Below are 16,338 nucleotides of genomic sequence, written 5' to 3' on the forward strand. Positions count from 1 at the left end.
ACTTGTTGTCTCTCTCACTCCGTTTGTTCATGTTCCCCTGTTCGGTCTTGTGGTTCACACTGTCAGCTCCGTGGGCCGGGGACCATCACTTACCATACCTTTGCACAGTACCTTGCACAACGGGGCTTCCCTGGTTGAGGCCTTCAGGCGCTGTTGCAACAGAAGGGTTAAACAACCATGAAAGCCCCTTGAAGTCAATGGGAGACTTTCTGCTGCCTGTGGTGGGTTTCGGATCGGGGCCTAGGACTGCATCATTGCGATCACTTCCTCCTTCAGCATCTCTCGGAGAAATAGCAGCTCCCAGGAGATAGCAGCGCATTGCGGGGGGGTCTAGAACTGGGTGCCAGCAGTGTCCACGGGCTCTGCCTGTGCGCGGCTTGGCGGCTGGTGAGTGAATGCCAGGAATGTGCCCTCCAGTGACTCCCTAGGAGGAAGCGCTTCTTGGGCGGAGGATATCCTGCCATTGTCAGAGCTGTGCATGGAGCCCGGGTCCTGCTCTTTCCGCATATCCCGAGTGCTGGTAAGAGGAGGGGAGCGACACTCGTGGCAAGGCAGAGTGCCCCTGTGGAAATGCTTACGCCAGCTCTGTGTATGGCAGGGGAGGTGTAGCGCAAGGACAGAGAGGAGGTGCAAATGGCCTCCCCCATGCAGGGGTCACTGGGGCTGCACCAGCCCTGAAAGCTGCCCTAACTCATGCCCCTATTTCAAATCCCCCCGTGGGGACTTGTGTGATGCATCTCAGGGCTGAGAATCACTTTCTTGCTACCTGCCTCCAGCACAAAGGAGTCTTGTCTGTACAAGCTGGGTGTCAGCCCCCTAACACAGCCAACCTGTCAGCCACTCTCTTCTGTGCTCCACCAGCCCCCTCTTTGCCTTGCAGGTTGATAACAGATGCACCCCAGTCTCTGAGTCCCTTCAAAGTTTCCCCCGTGGTATCCAGCCCCGATCGCTGGATACCCACAGAAATCCCAGATCCTGTGATCCCAGTGGGACAGTGTACCCTGGCTTTACCTTAGATCACTGCTGCTGTGTTACACACAGCACTTGAGTTCAATTATAAAACAAAAGGAAATGAGGTTCAAATAATAACCCGTAGGAGAGATGGGAAAATGGTTACGGAGAAAGCAAAATCGTAACATGCGTTCTAGAGACCAATGATTAACCTCTCGGCTAAAGAAGTTGATCTTGCCCAAAGTTCTCTTTGGCATTTGCCACCAAGCCTGACTGAGATCCCTTTTTCCTGAAGCAAACTTGCTGTCAGTTTACTTACTAGGTGAAGGATGCCAGGATGTCTGTTTGCACACCTGAATATACCAGAACAGACCTTTGTTGCTCACCTCAAGATAGGTTCTCCCCCATCTCCCGCTGTTTATCTTGATAGGTTCCCCCACCCCTCACTGGTTACCTCCTCCTGTTAGGTTTCAGAGTAACAGCCGTGTTAGTCTGTATTCGCAAAAAGTATTCTGTATTCTGATCTCAAAGTGACTATCCTTCAACAAAAAATCCTCAAACAGACTCCAACGAGAGACTGCTGAATTGGAATTAATTTGCAAATTGGATACAATTAACTTAAGCTTGAATAGAGACTGGGAATGGTTGATTCATTATAAAAAGTAACCTATTTCCCCTTTTCCCCCTCCCCAGTGTTCCTCAGACATTCTTGTTAAACCCTGGATTTGTGCTGGAAATGGCCCACCTTGATTATCATACACATTGGAAGGAGAGTGATCACTTTAGATAAGCTATTACCAGCAGGAGAGTGGGGTGGGGGGAGAGAAAACCTTTTGTAGTGGTAAACACCCATTTTTTCATGCTTTGTGTGTATAAAAACATCTTCTGTATTTTCCACTTTATGCATCCGATGAAGTGAGCTGTAGCTCACGAAAGCTTATGCTCAAATAAATTGGTTGGTCTCTAAGGTGCCACAAGTACTCCTTTTCTTTTCTCCTCCTGTTAGCTTCCTTCTGAAGTCTCTGCCAGCTCTTTGTTAGCATTTGACTTAGAATGCTCAGAGACTTCGGTCTAATGCCATGCAATACACAGCGCCCGCCCAGATAAGTGTCTCCCATCCCCTGTCTGGAGGAGTTTGTATCAAGACGCGCTGCCTTTGCGTGGCCTGTTTTTTAACTACAGACCTAGGTATACACACACTTAAAATGATGTTCTCTAACTCCTCATCTGTTCCCACACATACAGCTTGCAGTGGGGATGAAGACACAAGGTTTCATTAGACACCTTACATGACCCGCTTTGGTGAACTAGAATGTAAATCCCAGGTGCAGGGGATTCCTGTAACCCTGATGCACCCCTTAGGCCCTCTGCTAGTTGCATTCAGAAGTTCCTGGGTCACAGCTTGGCATGGCATAGAATCACTGAGGAGCAAGTCTGCCTTTGCATGCCCCCTCCTGCCCCTCTGGTTCACCCGCGCCCTGCCCCAGAGCATCTCCCCGATGTGTGCCCCAGCTACAGAGACTTGTAAGCATGTCCTGCACCCCCTTTATGCCAGCCTAATTGGTGCACAGGGGGCTGCAGGGCCAGGATGGTTAGGACCCTAACTTGTCCAAACATGTCACGTAGGTGAAATTGGTGTCCCCACTTGCAATGTTAAAACTGCCTGATGAAACTGCCCCTCAGCAATAGCGAGTGTTGTGTCTCCATACGCTCTGTCTAGACAACGGGTCTGCAAGTGTCTAGCTGTGTGAGGTGCTAATGACACTGTTGTTAGTAACAGGATCTGATCCAAAGCCTCCTGAAGCCGGAGAGAGTTTTGCCATTGATCTCAGTGGGTTTTGGATCAGGCTCCTGGAAACTTTCATTAGAATATCTTAATGCGCTTCACAAACATTAGTTAATTACACTCCACTTGAGTCCAAATTGTAAGGTTTTGTGGTTTAAAAAAATCCGCTTATCACACCAAAGCCCACCATACATGATTCTGCAGGTATTTATTTATTTATTTGGTTTAAGATTCCATTGTCAACAGGTTTGAAGCGAAACCTGCCCCTGTGGTGTTAGGAACCCCAGCGCTGAATCATTGTGAGAGCACAGGAGAAACCGCTACTGAAACTGACTTGAGATGCCTGTGAAACAGACATACCCATTTTCATTTGTCTCATCTAGCCACTAGACTGGGACTCGGGTGATTTGGATTCTGATTCTGACATTTGGTTTGTGACTTGGGCAGTTAACCTCTTTGGGTACATCTTCACTACCTACTGCATTGACGGGTAGTGATCGATCTCTTGGGGATCGATTTATCGCGTCTCGTCTAGATGCGATAAATCGATCCCCGAATTAACGCCTGTACTCCGCCTCGGTAGGAGGAGTAAGCGGAGTTGATGGGGGAGCTGCCGCGGTCGACTCACCGCCGTGAGGAGGGCCAGGTAAGTCGAACTAAGATACTTGGACTTCAGCTATGCGAATAGCGTAGCTGAAGTTGGGTATCTTAGTTCGAACCCGCCCCAGTGTAGCCCACGCCTTTGATCCTCAGCGTCCCCTCTCTGCAAACTGGGCACAATAGTATTTATTCACCTGATGGTGATGTGACGAGTCCTAACTAAGTAATGCTTGTAAAGTGCTATGTGTTTGCAAAATATTCTGCAGGCTAATTAGTATCGGAGCCTGACAGCATCAGGATTAGAACCCAGGGATTCTTGGTTCCCATCCCTGAGCTGCAATTTACGAGCTCGTTCCACCACTAGGATAATTCCTCACCCCATAAGCCAAGATTGGATATTTCTCTAAAAGATATGCTATGGCTCAAACAGAAGGGAGGGCTGGATGCAGGAATTACTAGGTGAAGTTCTGTGATCTGGGTTATGCAGGAGGTCAGATGAGATGATTGCAATGGTCCCTTCTGGCCTTGGTATCTCTGGATAGTTGAAATAATTTGTCTAAGAGGTGCTGCAGTAATGAAACAAGTGAATTTTGTGCACACAAATATTCTTATAAAGAATAGTTTCTCCCCAGCACTGTGTTGCTGGTTCCCTTTTGGAGCATAAGCAGGGGCTGGCCACATGCTCCTGTTCTGAGCTTTTGTGGTTTAAAACAAAACAAAACAAGAAAAAGGTTGACCACACAACGTTTCTGCAATTTTTTTTTTAAATTCCAGTGGAAACCGGGTTGAAAAGAAACTTGCCCCTGGGGTGTCAGGAAACCAAATGTTTAAGCATTGTGATGGCACAGGAGAAACTGAAAAGTGAAACTGATTCAAGACAGCTGTGTGTCACCAGCTGTGATGAAGGTGTAAGATCCAAGTGTGGAAGTGAAGTGAATTGAGATGGGGTTGAAAGGGCCCCACCACGGAGGCCTGTGGCCACCCCTCCCCCTGCAGGGGGGCTGTGTAGGGCACCAAAATGTCTAGGGATGCCCTGGTAGCAAACGTTGTTCTAGGCTGTTTGTTGTTGTTCGCTCTCTTCCCACTTCCTCAGAGTTGTTTGTATCCACAGCAACTGTCTGGTAATGGGCCAGTAATTCATATATGGTTCAGTGTGAGGAATGAGGAACTTCTAAGTATTTTGCAAAGGTGGCGCTAAGAAGTGGGAGGTCCCGTTGGTATTTGCATCAGTGAGGCGAAACCAGTGACTCTTAGGTTTAACCCCAACACTCCAGGCCAAAAGCCTTTTCAAGTGGAACCTTATTCAAATGAGATTTACAGACAGTTCCGTCACAATGTCTACACAAAAAGCTGTGTCCAGGCAGGGCATTGAGCTGGACTCAGGAGACCCTATTCCCTGCTCTGCAACAGGCCTCTTGTGTGATCATGGAGGGTATGTCTACACTGCCCTCTAAGCCTGGGCTCTGACTCAGGTTTGAGCCCAAGCTCCCCTTCCATCCACACACACATCAGTCTCCTCGGATTAGTGAGCACTCAGGACACGGGCCCTAGGACCTGCTGTGACTCAGATCCAACGCCTGTCACTTGGCAACGTGGATGCGGCTCAAGCCACAGACCTGAGTCAGAAGGTCTGTGCAATGCAGTATGGATGTTTTAACGTGGTCCAGCAATTGCAGAGTGGACCCGCAAGTGCTGGCTTGGAAACACCGAGTGTGCAAGCACAAGTCCCGCAGACCCAGATTTACAATGCAGTGCAGACACTCCCTTAGGGCTGGTCTACACTTGAAGCAAACACCTGTCAGGGATGGTTTAATTAGGAGATGTATGTAAACCCCCGGCAGTGTGGGGCGTGGGAGATGGACTCAGCTTCTTGAGGTCCTTTCCAGCCTAGATTTCTGTCAGTCCATGTTCTGTGTAGAAACTGGGTGAAGTAGTTTCTTTTGTGGTTCGGTGGATCTGGTAACACCCAAGCTGTTCTGAGTCTCCCAGGAACAGGTGGAAAAACAAGTTGGTTGACTCACTGCTTGTTTAGTGGGGCAAACCACGTGAGGGAGAGGGCACACAAAGCAGTATTGGCTTGCTGTGCGTGCGGTATGTTTCCAGCTTTGTTGAATGTATTTGTTTATAAGGAGGGAATCTGGCCACATGGGCTTTAATCAAGTGCAGCGTATCCGCTTCACTGCAGACCGCAAACCTTGAAAGAACTCGGGTACTGCTAGCAACATAATGTGAAGATTAGACATTATGGGTGAAATCTAGGCTCCATTGAAGTAAACGGCGAAACTCCCTCTCACTTCAATGGGACCAGGATTTCCCCCTATGATCAGAAGGCTAAAGACCTACTAGACACTTCCTACTGTACCGTGCTGGGATCAGACAACTGAATTCTAGAAGTTGCCCCAAGTGGCGTGTGTTGTCGTGCCAGATTGCATGCGGAGTCATGCCATTAAGCCCAGATGTTGAGCCGTAGGAGCCCCGGTTCTAGAGGGGTGGAATTTCTGCAGTGGGAAGAGAATAGCCTTTTAGTTTGCAATCGGACCCTACCTGTATAAGCGCTTTAAATAGTTATCCTGGTTTCAGCACTCATGAGCGTAATCACTACCAGCTGGCAGTGCTGGCTGGCTCCAATGCCCCAAAATCTCTGGAGGCAATAAAGGGAATTCCATCATATAGCTGAGTCATATGATTGACCTTCTCCTCCAAGAAACTTTCTCTCCCAGTTTAACCCTTTCAGCCTCTTAACAGCTGTGCCAGACATCTGGATTCAAGCTTTGTTTTAATCCACCAGTGTTTTAATCCACTGTCTGTGCATCCTATTTCCATTGTTGCTGTAACGTGATGGCCTTGATCTTTCTCGCCCAGGTTGTATTTATTTTGCAGCAGCCATGGAATTGTCTGTTTCTAATACTCCTTTGAGGTTTCTGAACTTGGTTCTCCTGGCTTTTGTGCAAGACAAAAAAGCAATTAGGCTACCCAGAACATTTTAATGTGCCAGATCTAATGTGTAAATTGGAAGCAATGATGGATTTAACAGCAGGCAGTGTCAGAATTCTGCCTTTCTCTTTAATGGTTTTTAACAAATATTCTTTCTCGTTTCACTAGAGTCTCCTTTTGGAAACCAAATCGATTTCTGTGAGTGAGTCATTCGTTTATAATAATTAAAGGTATATTTGCATAGTGCCTACCATCCCAGGGGATCCCAAAGTACTTTCCAAACAGGAATCAAATCACCCTACATGCTGAAATGGAGCCCCTCTTGGGTGGAAAGTACCTGCTGTTTAATAGCTCTCAGCAGCTATGTAGACTCAGTGATCAGATTGTTGGGACCTCTGTTTTACATCTCACATGGATGGTGGTACATCCAGTAATAGTGTCCCCTAACACTATGTGGGTTCAGTACTGACTGAGGGGGAGAGTGCCACCTACTGAATTATAAGATTGTAGCTTAGCACAGTTCTCTGAGCACCATGGTGGAGACTGTAGGTGGGAAGAAACCTGTCAGAGTTCTCGTTTGCAAAAGAAACACATGCTTCTGCATTAAAAAGCAGAGCCTAAAGGGATTAGTTCACACCCAGAGCTCCTACGTTGGGAGATGTAATTACCATGTAGTCATAGATTTTAAAGCCAAGAGGGATCATTACAGTCCCTCTGGCCTGACCTCCTACAGACACCCACCATAGCATTTCACCAAGTGGTTTCTGCATCAGCTAAACTTTGAGTTAAGTTAAAGCATGTCTCTTAGAAAGATATCCAAGCTAGATTTAAATTTTGCTGATTCCTTCTACATAACCTCTCCAAGCTATGGCCTTTCCTAGCCATCTGCGCAGCTAAAATGCTCGTCCAGGCTCTCATCTCCCGTATCGATTGCTGCTCTATCCTTCTCTCTGCCCTTGACAAATGCAATCTTGCCTCGCGGATACCCAGTTTCTGTTGCTTTGACCATGTTACCCCTCTTTGCTTGCTTCCCCTGCCTCCCCCTTTTCTATCCTATCAAACATAGGCTGTGAAGGTCAAGATAAGTCGCATATCCCCCTTCCCATCCTCCCTCCTTCACTATCAAGATGTCGACTTCCGCCTCCAATTGCATTGATCCTAGCCTCCATTGGCCTCTTGTTAAATTTTCAAACAAGCACCTTCGTGCTTTCTCCCATGTTGCACCTCATGCTTGGGAGGTGCTTTCCGTAAACATCTGCAAAGCTACCTCATCCCTCCTTCAAAACTTTCCTTTGCCGTCTTGCCTAGAAAAAAATTGGCTTAATCTGAGGATGTGCTGAGACCACTGTCTGTCCTGCTGACAGCACTATCTGTGTTTTCTTGTATTTCCTCCTCTGTCTGTCATCTATCTGTTGTCTCTTGTCTTATAGTTAGATTGTAACTCTTTGGGGGCAGGGACCATCTCTTTGTTCTGTGTTTGTACAGCGCCTAGCACAGCAGGCTCTTGGTCCGTGACTAGGGCTCATAGGTGCTACGGTAATACAAACAACAATAATAATCACCAGTCTTTGCCCTCCACATCATCTATACCTGCTTGAGATCCTTGGGGGCCCTACAGTCGATGGATTGCTCATACCCAGATTCTCTTATGGGGCTCTTACAAGACCCTTTAGGAATTTCATTTTGGCATTTCTTTACCCCTCTTTCTTCCAGTGCCCCAGCTCTGCTCTGCATGTGCTCAGATGATGCTGGACAAATAACCATGCATAAAGAGCACTGTACAATAAATACAGGGAGCTGCTGTCCCAAGGGGCTTACAGCATAAGTGCCCAGTCCTGTTCCCACTGAGGTCAAGAGAGCAAATGCCTCGTTAGCATTAAGGCCCTGAAGTCGAAGGAATTCACCAATTGTAAGTCTGGTCACGGAACAGTGCACAGTTAAAACACTCTGGTCACTCGATTTCTGATCTAAAAGGGACTATTCTTCAACAAAAAAACTTTGAAAACAGACTCCAATGAGAGACTGCTGAATTGGAATTAATCTGCAAATTGGATACAATTAACTTAGGCTTGAATAGAGACTGGGAGTGGTCGAGTCATTATACAAAGTAAAACTATTTCCCCTTGTTTATTCCTCCTCCCCCCCCCCCCACTGTTCCTCAGATGTTCTTGTAAACTCCTGGAAATGTGCTGGAAATGGCCCACCTTGATTATCACTTCAAAAGGTTTTCTCTCCCCCCACCCCACTCTCCTGTTGGTAATAGCTCATCTTAAGTGATCACTCTCCTTTCAATATGTATGATAAACACCCATTTTTTCATGGTCTGTGTATGTATATAAATCTCCTCACTGTATTTTCCACTTTATGCATCTGATGAAGTGAGCTGTAGCTCACGAAAGCTTATGCTCAAATAAATTGGTTAGTCTCTAAGGTGCCACAAGTCCTCCTTTTCTTAAAACAAAGTTTGGCACTTTCCATCTAAAGGATATGAAAGTACTTTCCAAACCCTCATGCCTTTACTCTCACAGCACTTCAAGGTAGTGGGTGAGTTTTATATTAGTCTCTTGGGGAAACTGAAGCAGGGATAAGTGAAGTTCCTCTCTGAAAGGAAGTGAACTGCAGACCACAGAACCCAGGTCTCCTTGATTCCCAGGCTGTGCGTTGACCACGAGACCATGTGGTTTCCTCTCTCAAAATGTATCACTCTGTTGTATTGTCCATGCCAGAGCTTCCTGGCAGACTGTGATGAGTCACCCAAAAGGTGTTCCAAACTGTACAGGGTGTGGCACAGAGAGTGATCAGGTAAGGTGAGCTATTACCAGCAGGAGAGCAGGGGGGCGGGGAGGAGTGGGGGCGGGGAGGAGACACCTTTTGTAGTGATAATCAAGGTGGGCCATTTCCAGCAGTTGACAAGAACTTCTGAGGAACAGTGGGGAGGAAATATATTGGGGAAATAGTTCCCCTCCCCCCCCCCCCCCCCGCTCTCCTGCTGGTAATAGCTCACCTTACCTGATTACTCTTGTTACAGTGTGTATGGTAACACCCATTGTTTCATGTTCTCTATGTATATAAATCTCCCCACTGTATTTTCCACTGAATGCATCCAATGAAGTGAGCTGTAGCTCACGAAAGCTTATGCTCAAATAAATTTGTTAGTCTCTAAGGTGCCACAAGTCCTCCTTTTTCTTTTTGTGACTACAGACTAACACAGCTGCTACTCTGAAACTTACCTCCTGTTTGCCCCTAATTTATATAGTAATATTCTTAGCTATACCTTAACCAATCGTTCTACTGAAATTTACCTAACCAATCCTAACATATTGTAACATGATTAGCTAACCAATTATATCCCACCACCTTAATTAGTTTACATCCAGCAAAATTAATTATACAGCAGACAGAAACAATCACAGAACCAGACAGAGACCATGCAAATAAACAATAGCAAAGTGGGAACTATAATGACAAGACAATACAGAAGTGAGGATTTCACAGCTACATCTAAAAAGACATAAGGGTTTCCCAGCTGTGTCTATTGATAAGTGAGTTCTTACCAGACAGAAAACTATCAACCTAAATGTCCTTTTACATCTTCTAGGCTCTTCCCTTTCTCTGGAGGTGATAGGTCGGATCACCTTCCTAACAGCCCCATATTGACTAGTTTGGAATGTGAGGATGTGACCGGTCGCTTCCCAGCTTATGGCTGCCCCTGCTGCTTAGCCAAAGGCATTGGCCTAAGAACAGGGTCTCAGACTGTCACTGTGAGAGAAGGCCCTTACACAGATTCTTTCTTGTATACCTCTATTAATAGCTAAATGATAAACATATACCTACATTCTTAAAGTACAGGCCTTTACAGGCAGGCCTGAATATCTATATCCTAACAGGTTGCATTTCTCTGGTTTTGTTTATGAGAAGGTCACGCAGGACAGTATCAAAAGTCGTACAAAAGTGAAGATATCCCCCCCCCCCCCCCAATGGCTTGTTACCCTGGCAAAGAAAGCTATCAGGCTGGTTTGACATGATTTGTTTTTGACAAATCCGTGCTTACTGTTACTTATCACCTTATTATCTTCTAGATGTTTGCAAATTGCTTGCTTGATTATTTGCCCCATTATTTTTCTGAGTGACTGACGTGTCCGGTGTCGTCATGCTGGTTGATGTCAAGCCGTTTTAATTTTTAAAAGCTGCCCCAGCTGGGCATCTCCGTGGTGCTTGTGTGTGGGTGCTGACACCCATGGCAGGATTTTAGGGCCAGTGGGAGAGTCTTTGGGTATCCTTAAGGACAGTGGAACTGGTGCTGGATTGCCAGCTGCAGGGAGGGAGAGAGTCCTTTGTGCACCATGGAGCACCGACTGTCCCCAAGTCACTATCCAGGAGGGACTTGACAGGAGGGCAGAGGCAGGATGGGAGAGGCACATGGGGAGCTCAGGGGCAGCCAGTGCAGAAGCTCTATTAGTGGCTGTGCGGTGACTCCACTGGATGCCCTGCAAACGTGCCCCTCTTTCTCCCCCTGGCCTCATCCCTGCATGGGGTACGATTTCCACAGGACTCAAGTCTCTCCCTGACTGACATTCCAGGATCCACCCCCAGTGCAGTGCAGCTGATTTTTGCGCTCTGCTTTGGGGGTTGCTTTGTGTCTGGCTGGAGGGTTTATTTTCCCCTAGGCTCTGCACATGAGGACAGGCTCAGCATGATGTCCAAATCAGCACTCAGTCTGTGTGTCTTAGGTAATTGCATGGTCCCCATCACCACCATATCTGGGTGCCTCACAATCTCATTGTACTTCTCACAAAACCCGTGTGCGGCAGGGAAGTACTGTATCCCCGTTGCAGAGGTGGGCAAGTGAAGCTCAGAGGGGCTAAGTGACTTGCCCAAGGTCACAGAGGAAGTGACTGGCAGAACAGAGAATTAAGCCCAAGTCTCCCCAATCCCAGGCTAATGCTCTGACCACCAGACCACCTTCCTCTGCCTGCTGGCCTGACAGTGGGTTAATCCCGTGACCAGGACCTTTGAGGAACAGGGACACATTTGGTTTCCAGGTGCAAGTGTGTGCTCACTGTATAAAAAGCCAAACAGTGCAGGCTCCTGTGATGTGGGATTCCCAGCTTGTTTTCCCCTTAGCAGCAGGATTTGGATGGCTGGTGGTGCCTAAAACAGGTGTTTTGTTCAGACTTGTACAAGAACCTGGTTTAACCGGTGTTTCTTGATTGTTTCTCCTGCCAGACCGGAGCAGACCTGAGGTCCAGTTAGTCCTGTATCCTGTCTCTGGAAGGTTGCTAGTAACAGGTGTTAATCCCACCCTCCCCTAAAGTAGGGTTCTCTCTGCCCCCTGTGTGTGTCTCCTCCTGATCTCTGAGAGTGTGTCTACACAGCAAACCCCCCTATGGCAGTGAGTCTGAGAGCCTGGGTCAACTGATGAGGGCCCAGGGGCTCACACTGCAGGGCTAAACATAGCAGTGTAGACGCCTGGGCTTTGAGACCTTCCCAACTCAGAGCCCGGGCTCCGGCCTGCAAGTCTCTACTGCTCTTCTTACCCCCGCCGCGATAGCCCCGCCAGCCTGCTGACCTGGGCTCTGAGACTCACCGGCTGCCGGGTGGGTTTTTGTTGTTTTGTTCTGCTGTGTAGATGCCCCCTCAGAGTATTTAATCCCTCAGGCTACGTCTACACGACAAGCCGGAGCTGCAGCAGTGAGTGTCAGAGCCTGGGTCTGCAGGCTTGGGCTTGCTCTGCAGCACTAAAAGTAGCTGTGGAAGCATTTGGGCTCAGGCTCTGAAGCCTGGGGAGAGGGGTGGATTCAAAGCCCAAGCTCCAGCCCAAGCCCGAACGTCTATCAGTATTTTTAGAGCTGTAATACAAGCCCAAATCTGCAGGCCCTGGCTCTGAGGCTCCCTGCCGTGATTCCTGCTTTCTGGGTAGATTGGCTTCAGACCCAAAGCACAAGGTTTAATGTCCCTTCCAAAGTTTTTATTGTTAGTTGTAACTCTGGATAGCCTTGCTATCCACAGAAACAGCCAATCCCTCTTTGAATCCCGTTTAGTTCATGGCTGCAATGAGCCCCTCGGTTTAATCACATGTGGTGAGACAGAATATTTTCTCTTAGAGCTTTTGTATAAGTGGTTTACAGTTCCCTCTCTCCTTGGCATTTATCAGCATTCAGTTTCATCTGCCTGAATGTTGCCCATTCCCGCAGTTTGGGAAGGTCTCCCTGAAGTTCCTCGTAGACCACTCGGATCCTGGCTAAACTAAATAACTTTGTGTCATCTGCAAATTTTGCTACCTCACTGCTCACCCCCCCCTTCCCAATTGTTGTTAAATACATTTAAACAACCCAGGACTTAGTATGGAACCTTCAGGCCTGCTGTTTTGTAATGATGGGAATTGACCATTTAATCCTACTCTTGACTGTCTGCTAGTTTTTGATCCATGACAGTACTTGGTCTCTTATCCATGACTGCTTAGCTTCTTTAGTAGCCTCTTGTCCGGGACCTTATCTGGGGTATTTTGTAAGGGAAAATCAATTGTCGTCAGGTTCTCCTTTATATCCACTGCATTACTGACACGTTTAAAGAATTTGGAGAGATTAGTGAGACACTATTCTCCATTGCTGAAACCAGGTTGGTCATATCCTGATCTTCCAGGTGTTTCATTATTCTGGTTTTAATGATCACTTCATGCAGTTTGCCAGGTACAGATACAAGGTTGGCTGGCATGCAATTTCTCAGATCACCCATAGAACCCATTTCAAATCTAAGAACATTTTGCTGCCCTCCACTCTTCTGGATCATTGGCTGTGCTACATTCAGAAATATGCTTTGAAGAGAGCCCAGCGGAGGGCAACGAAAATTATTAGTGGGCTGGGGCACATGACTTAGGAGGAGAGGCTGAGGGAATTGGAGTTATTTAGTCTGCAGAAGAGAAGAATGAGGGGGGATTTGATAGCAGCCTTCAACTACCTGAAGAAGGGGGGTTCCAAAGAGGATGGAGCTAGGCTGTTCTCAGTGTTGGCAGGTGACAGAACAAGAAGCAGTGGTCTCAAGTTGCAGGTGGGGAGGTCAAGATTGGATATTAGGAAACACTATTTCACGGGGAGGGTGGTGAAGCACTGGGATGGGTTACCTAGGGAGGTGGTGGAATCTCCATCCTTAGAGGTTTTTAAGGCCTGGCTTGACAAAGCCCTGGCTGGGATGATTTAGTTGGTGTTGGCCCTGCTTTGAGCAGGGGATTGGACTAGATGACCTCCTGAGGTCTCTTCCAACCCGAATCTTCTATGATTCTGTGCTTCTCACCAAGGGAATGGAAATCAGTTTGGATACAAAGAGTAAAAAGCTGAATATCCTCAAGGTTCAGAAATACTGTTGGTTAAAAAAGAAAAACGGGTCACATTTTATATTAAGGTTTTATTTATAAAGGGTTAATAAATAATCAGATGTTATACACTTGCTACAAACGTAAGTAACGTGTTGAAGATGGTTAAAAGTCACTTATTGACCTGTTTGGATTGTGTACCAATTGATTAACCATTTATTAAAACCTCTACTAATCCTTTATTAATCCTTCATAAACTATTTGTCAGTGGATTCTTAATATAAAGTGTGACCAAAGGCTGCAAAAAGTGCTGTAGAATTTGATAAAGAAGAAGAATCTTTCTATGCAGTTTTCAAAGAAACCCATAAAATGCTATGTAGCAGGGGTATACATCTGAGATTCACTATTAGATGGCTTCAAAATGCCACAGAATGGTTCGCATGCTGTTGTTTCTATTACAGGAACGCTCAGTGTTAATTGGGGCTCCATTGCACGAGGCACTGTACAAAGACATAGGGCTTGTCTTCACGTACTGCGCTCCGACGGTGCAGCTGAGCTGCTGTAACGCTTTAGTGAAAACGCCCGAGAGGGCTTCTCCTGTCGGAGTAGTTCATCCACCTCCCTGAGAGGCAGTAGCTGTATTGATGGGAGAAGCTCTCTCATCAACATAGCGTATTTACACAGGAGGGTTAAAGCAGTATAACTGCATTGTTTGGGGGTGTGAATTTTTCACACCCTTGAGCGACGTGGTTATACAAATGTGAGTATGTAGTGTAGACCTGGCCATAGTAACATACAATCCCTGCTTTGGAGAGGGATTTAGAATCCAAGGGTAGGCTTCACCAAGGTATTTAGGCACCTAATGCCCATTAATTTGAAATCAGTAGGTGTTAGGTGTCTAAATACCCTGGTGAATTCCACCCAAATAGATAAGGCAGACCAAGGAAGGAGGGGAAATGGAGGTAGTGACTTGCCCAAGGTCACGTAGCAGGTCGGTGACAGAGCTGGGAATAGAATACAGGTCTCCTGAGCTACCGTGCCCTGTCTACTAGCCGTGTCTAGTACCCGTGCCCTGTCTACTAGCCCACATGTCTCCCCATCCATAGAATTAAATTTTCTATTCAATTTATTGGCCTAGCCCAGCGAACGGAAGGTCTGCTTGAGGTTCGTGCCATTAGCAGCGGCAGCCTTCTCCAGTGGGCACAAGGCTTCTTGCTCCACACCAGTCACCAAAGCTGGCTCGGAGCAGAGGAGATGCTGCACCTTGGAATGTCCCAGGCTCCTGCTGGAGATACTGATACCACTTCCACACACACCCCTGCTACTTCGAGGCGTGATCTAAGCCCTATATTCTCAGGTCGCATTGCAGTAAAGAACAGAATTGCCCATCCACAAAGCCTTTTGCTGTTCCTGGCTCCCAGGAGAGTCCACATCACTTGAGATGACTCAGGACCATGGAGAGTGACTGGGATGAAGCAGAAGAAAATGAATATTTCGGTAAATGAGTCGTAACAGTGGCAGAACCTGGGTAGTGTCATCCAGTGCAATCAGCATGGATGTTGTTTTGGTTTCATTTAGGCACTGAGTAATGAGCATTTTTGCTGCTGATCAGATTGATAACTAAGGCAAACTAAAATATTTGGTTTGCTCTCAGCAGAAGTCTCCTAAATTAAGAGTTTTCATCTCACCCAGGTAAGAGTAGGCAGATTTGCCTAGCAGTCGTCATGAATAATTACCCTGGTTAGGATGGGGGTGGGTTAGAAGCCAGGTTTTTTTTTCTCCATACTAATCCTAATCATTTAACTAAATTAATTGCTTCCAAACAGATGTCCAAATGTGTCCATCGCCTAGTCCCCTGGACACTCGTCACCAATCCTTATGCAGTTACTTGTTCTAACTTTCTAGCCATTGAGCAGTGATTCCCAATGTCTTTGGGCGATGCCTATTTACCAGAATAATACCTTGGCTCAATTGGTGCCCATCACCGAGATCGCTGCATATTCTATCAGGTGGTGCAGACAGCCCGGTGTAAGGACACTCTCTTACCCTATGGGAGGCAGGCATAGATGGGGGTGTCTAGAATGCCAATCAAAGGAGCTGGTATGCAGTTTGTGGGAGCCACCATGCTGGTGGAGAACTAGCGTGGACAGGTTCAGGTGCGACTGTATCTCGTGGGTGTACATGGGACATGATTTCCTCGTCTCCTCTGGGTTGATAAAATCACGCCTGCTCCCAGGATGCCAGCGGCTTGTTGAAAGAGCGCAATTAATCGAGAAAGACATGGCTCTGTGCCAGGAGGCCTTTTTAATTAAAAGAGGTTGGGACATCTGAGAATCTCTATTAAACCTGGCGTCGCCACTGAAGTCATGGAGCGTGTGTGTGTCTGAATTTGGATGGCGGGGAGGGTAGAGCATCCTCTTGCTTGCTAACGTCTCTGGAGGGGTAGGGGGGTGTCCTGTGTCACAGACCTCTGGGGCCACGTACGCTTCCCCATTGCAATCGTGTGACTTCTCCGGTGTTCCTGCTGACTTTGAAGGGATGGAGCTGGCTGCTCCCACAGCTCAGGCATAGCTTGTTACAGTTCATACTAACAGGGCAATGGGAGCCCGTGCCTTTAACAATGCTGGTGGAATGCTCCTGCCCTGTCTGGCCCTAAGCTTGGGGCATAGGTCCTGCATGCCAGGTGGAAAGAGGAGCAGCTGAGCCAGCCTTTTGGGCTGGGTACCAACGTTCCTTATTGCCTGGCTTAGAGGCGCAT

The 16,338-nt window shown here is 47.2% G+C and overlaps 1 protein-coding gene across 6 annotated transcripts in view; it reads left to right on the top strand.

The window, feature by feature from the left end:
• The window catches only part of CAPN5 (calpain 5), a 140,671-nt gene that overhangs the window by 25,624 nt on the left and 98,709 nt on the right, over window positions 1-16,338 (top strand). For 2 of the 6 annotated variants that reach the window (XM_084617920.1, XM_084617924.1), the window contains exon 3: window positions 3,321-3,383. The exons of the other annotated variants lie outside the window; for them this stretch is intronic. The gene's annotated coding sequence lies outside the window, so the exon portion shown is untranslated. The remainder of the gene's footprint in view (window positions 1-3,320; window positions 3,384-16,338) is intronic. 6 annotated transcript variants of the gene reach the window in all.

The sequence above is a fragment of the Lepidochelys olivacea genome (genome assembly GCF_965140295.1).
Source record: "Lepidochelys olivacea isolate rLepOli2 genome assembly, chromosome: 1".
In the NCBI taxonomy this organism is placed as follows: Eukaryota; Metazoa; Chordata; order Testudines; family Cheloniidae; genus Lepidochelys; species Lepidochelys olivacea.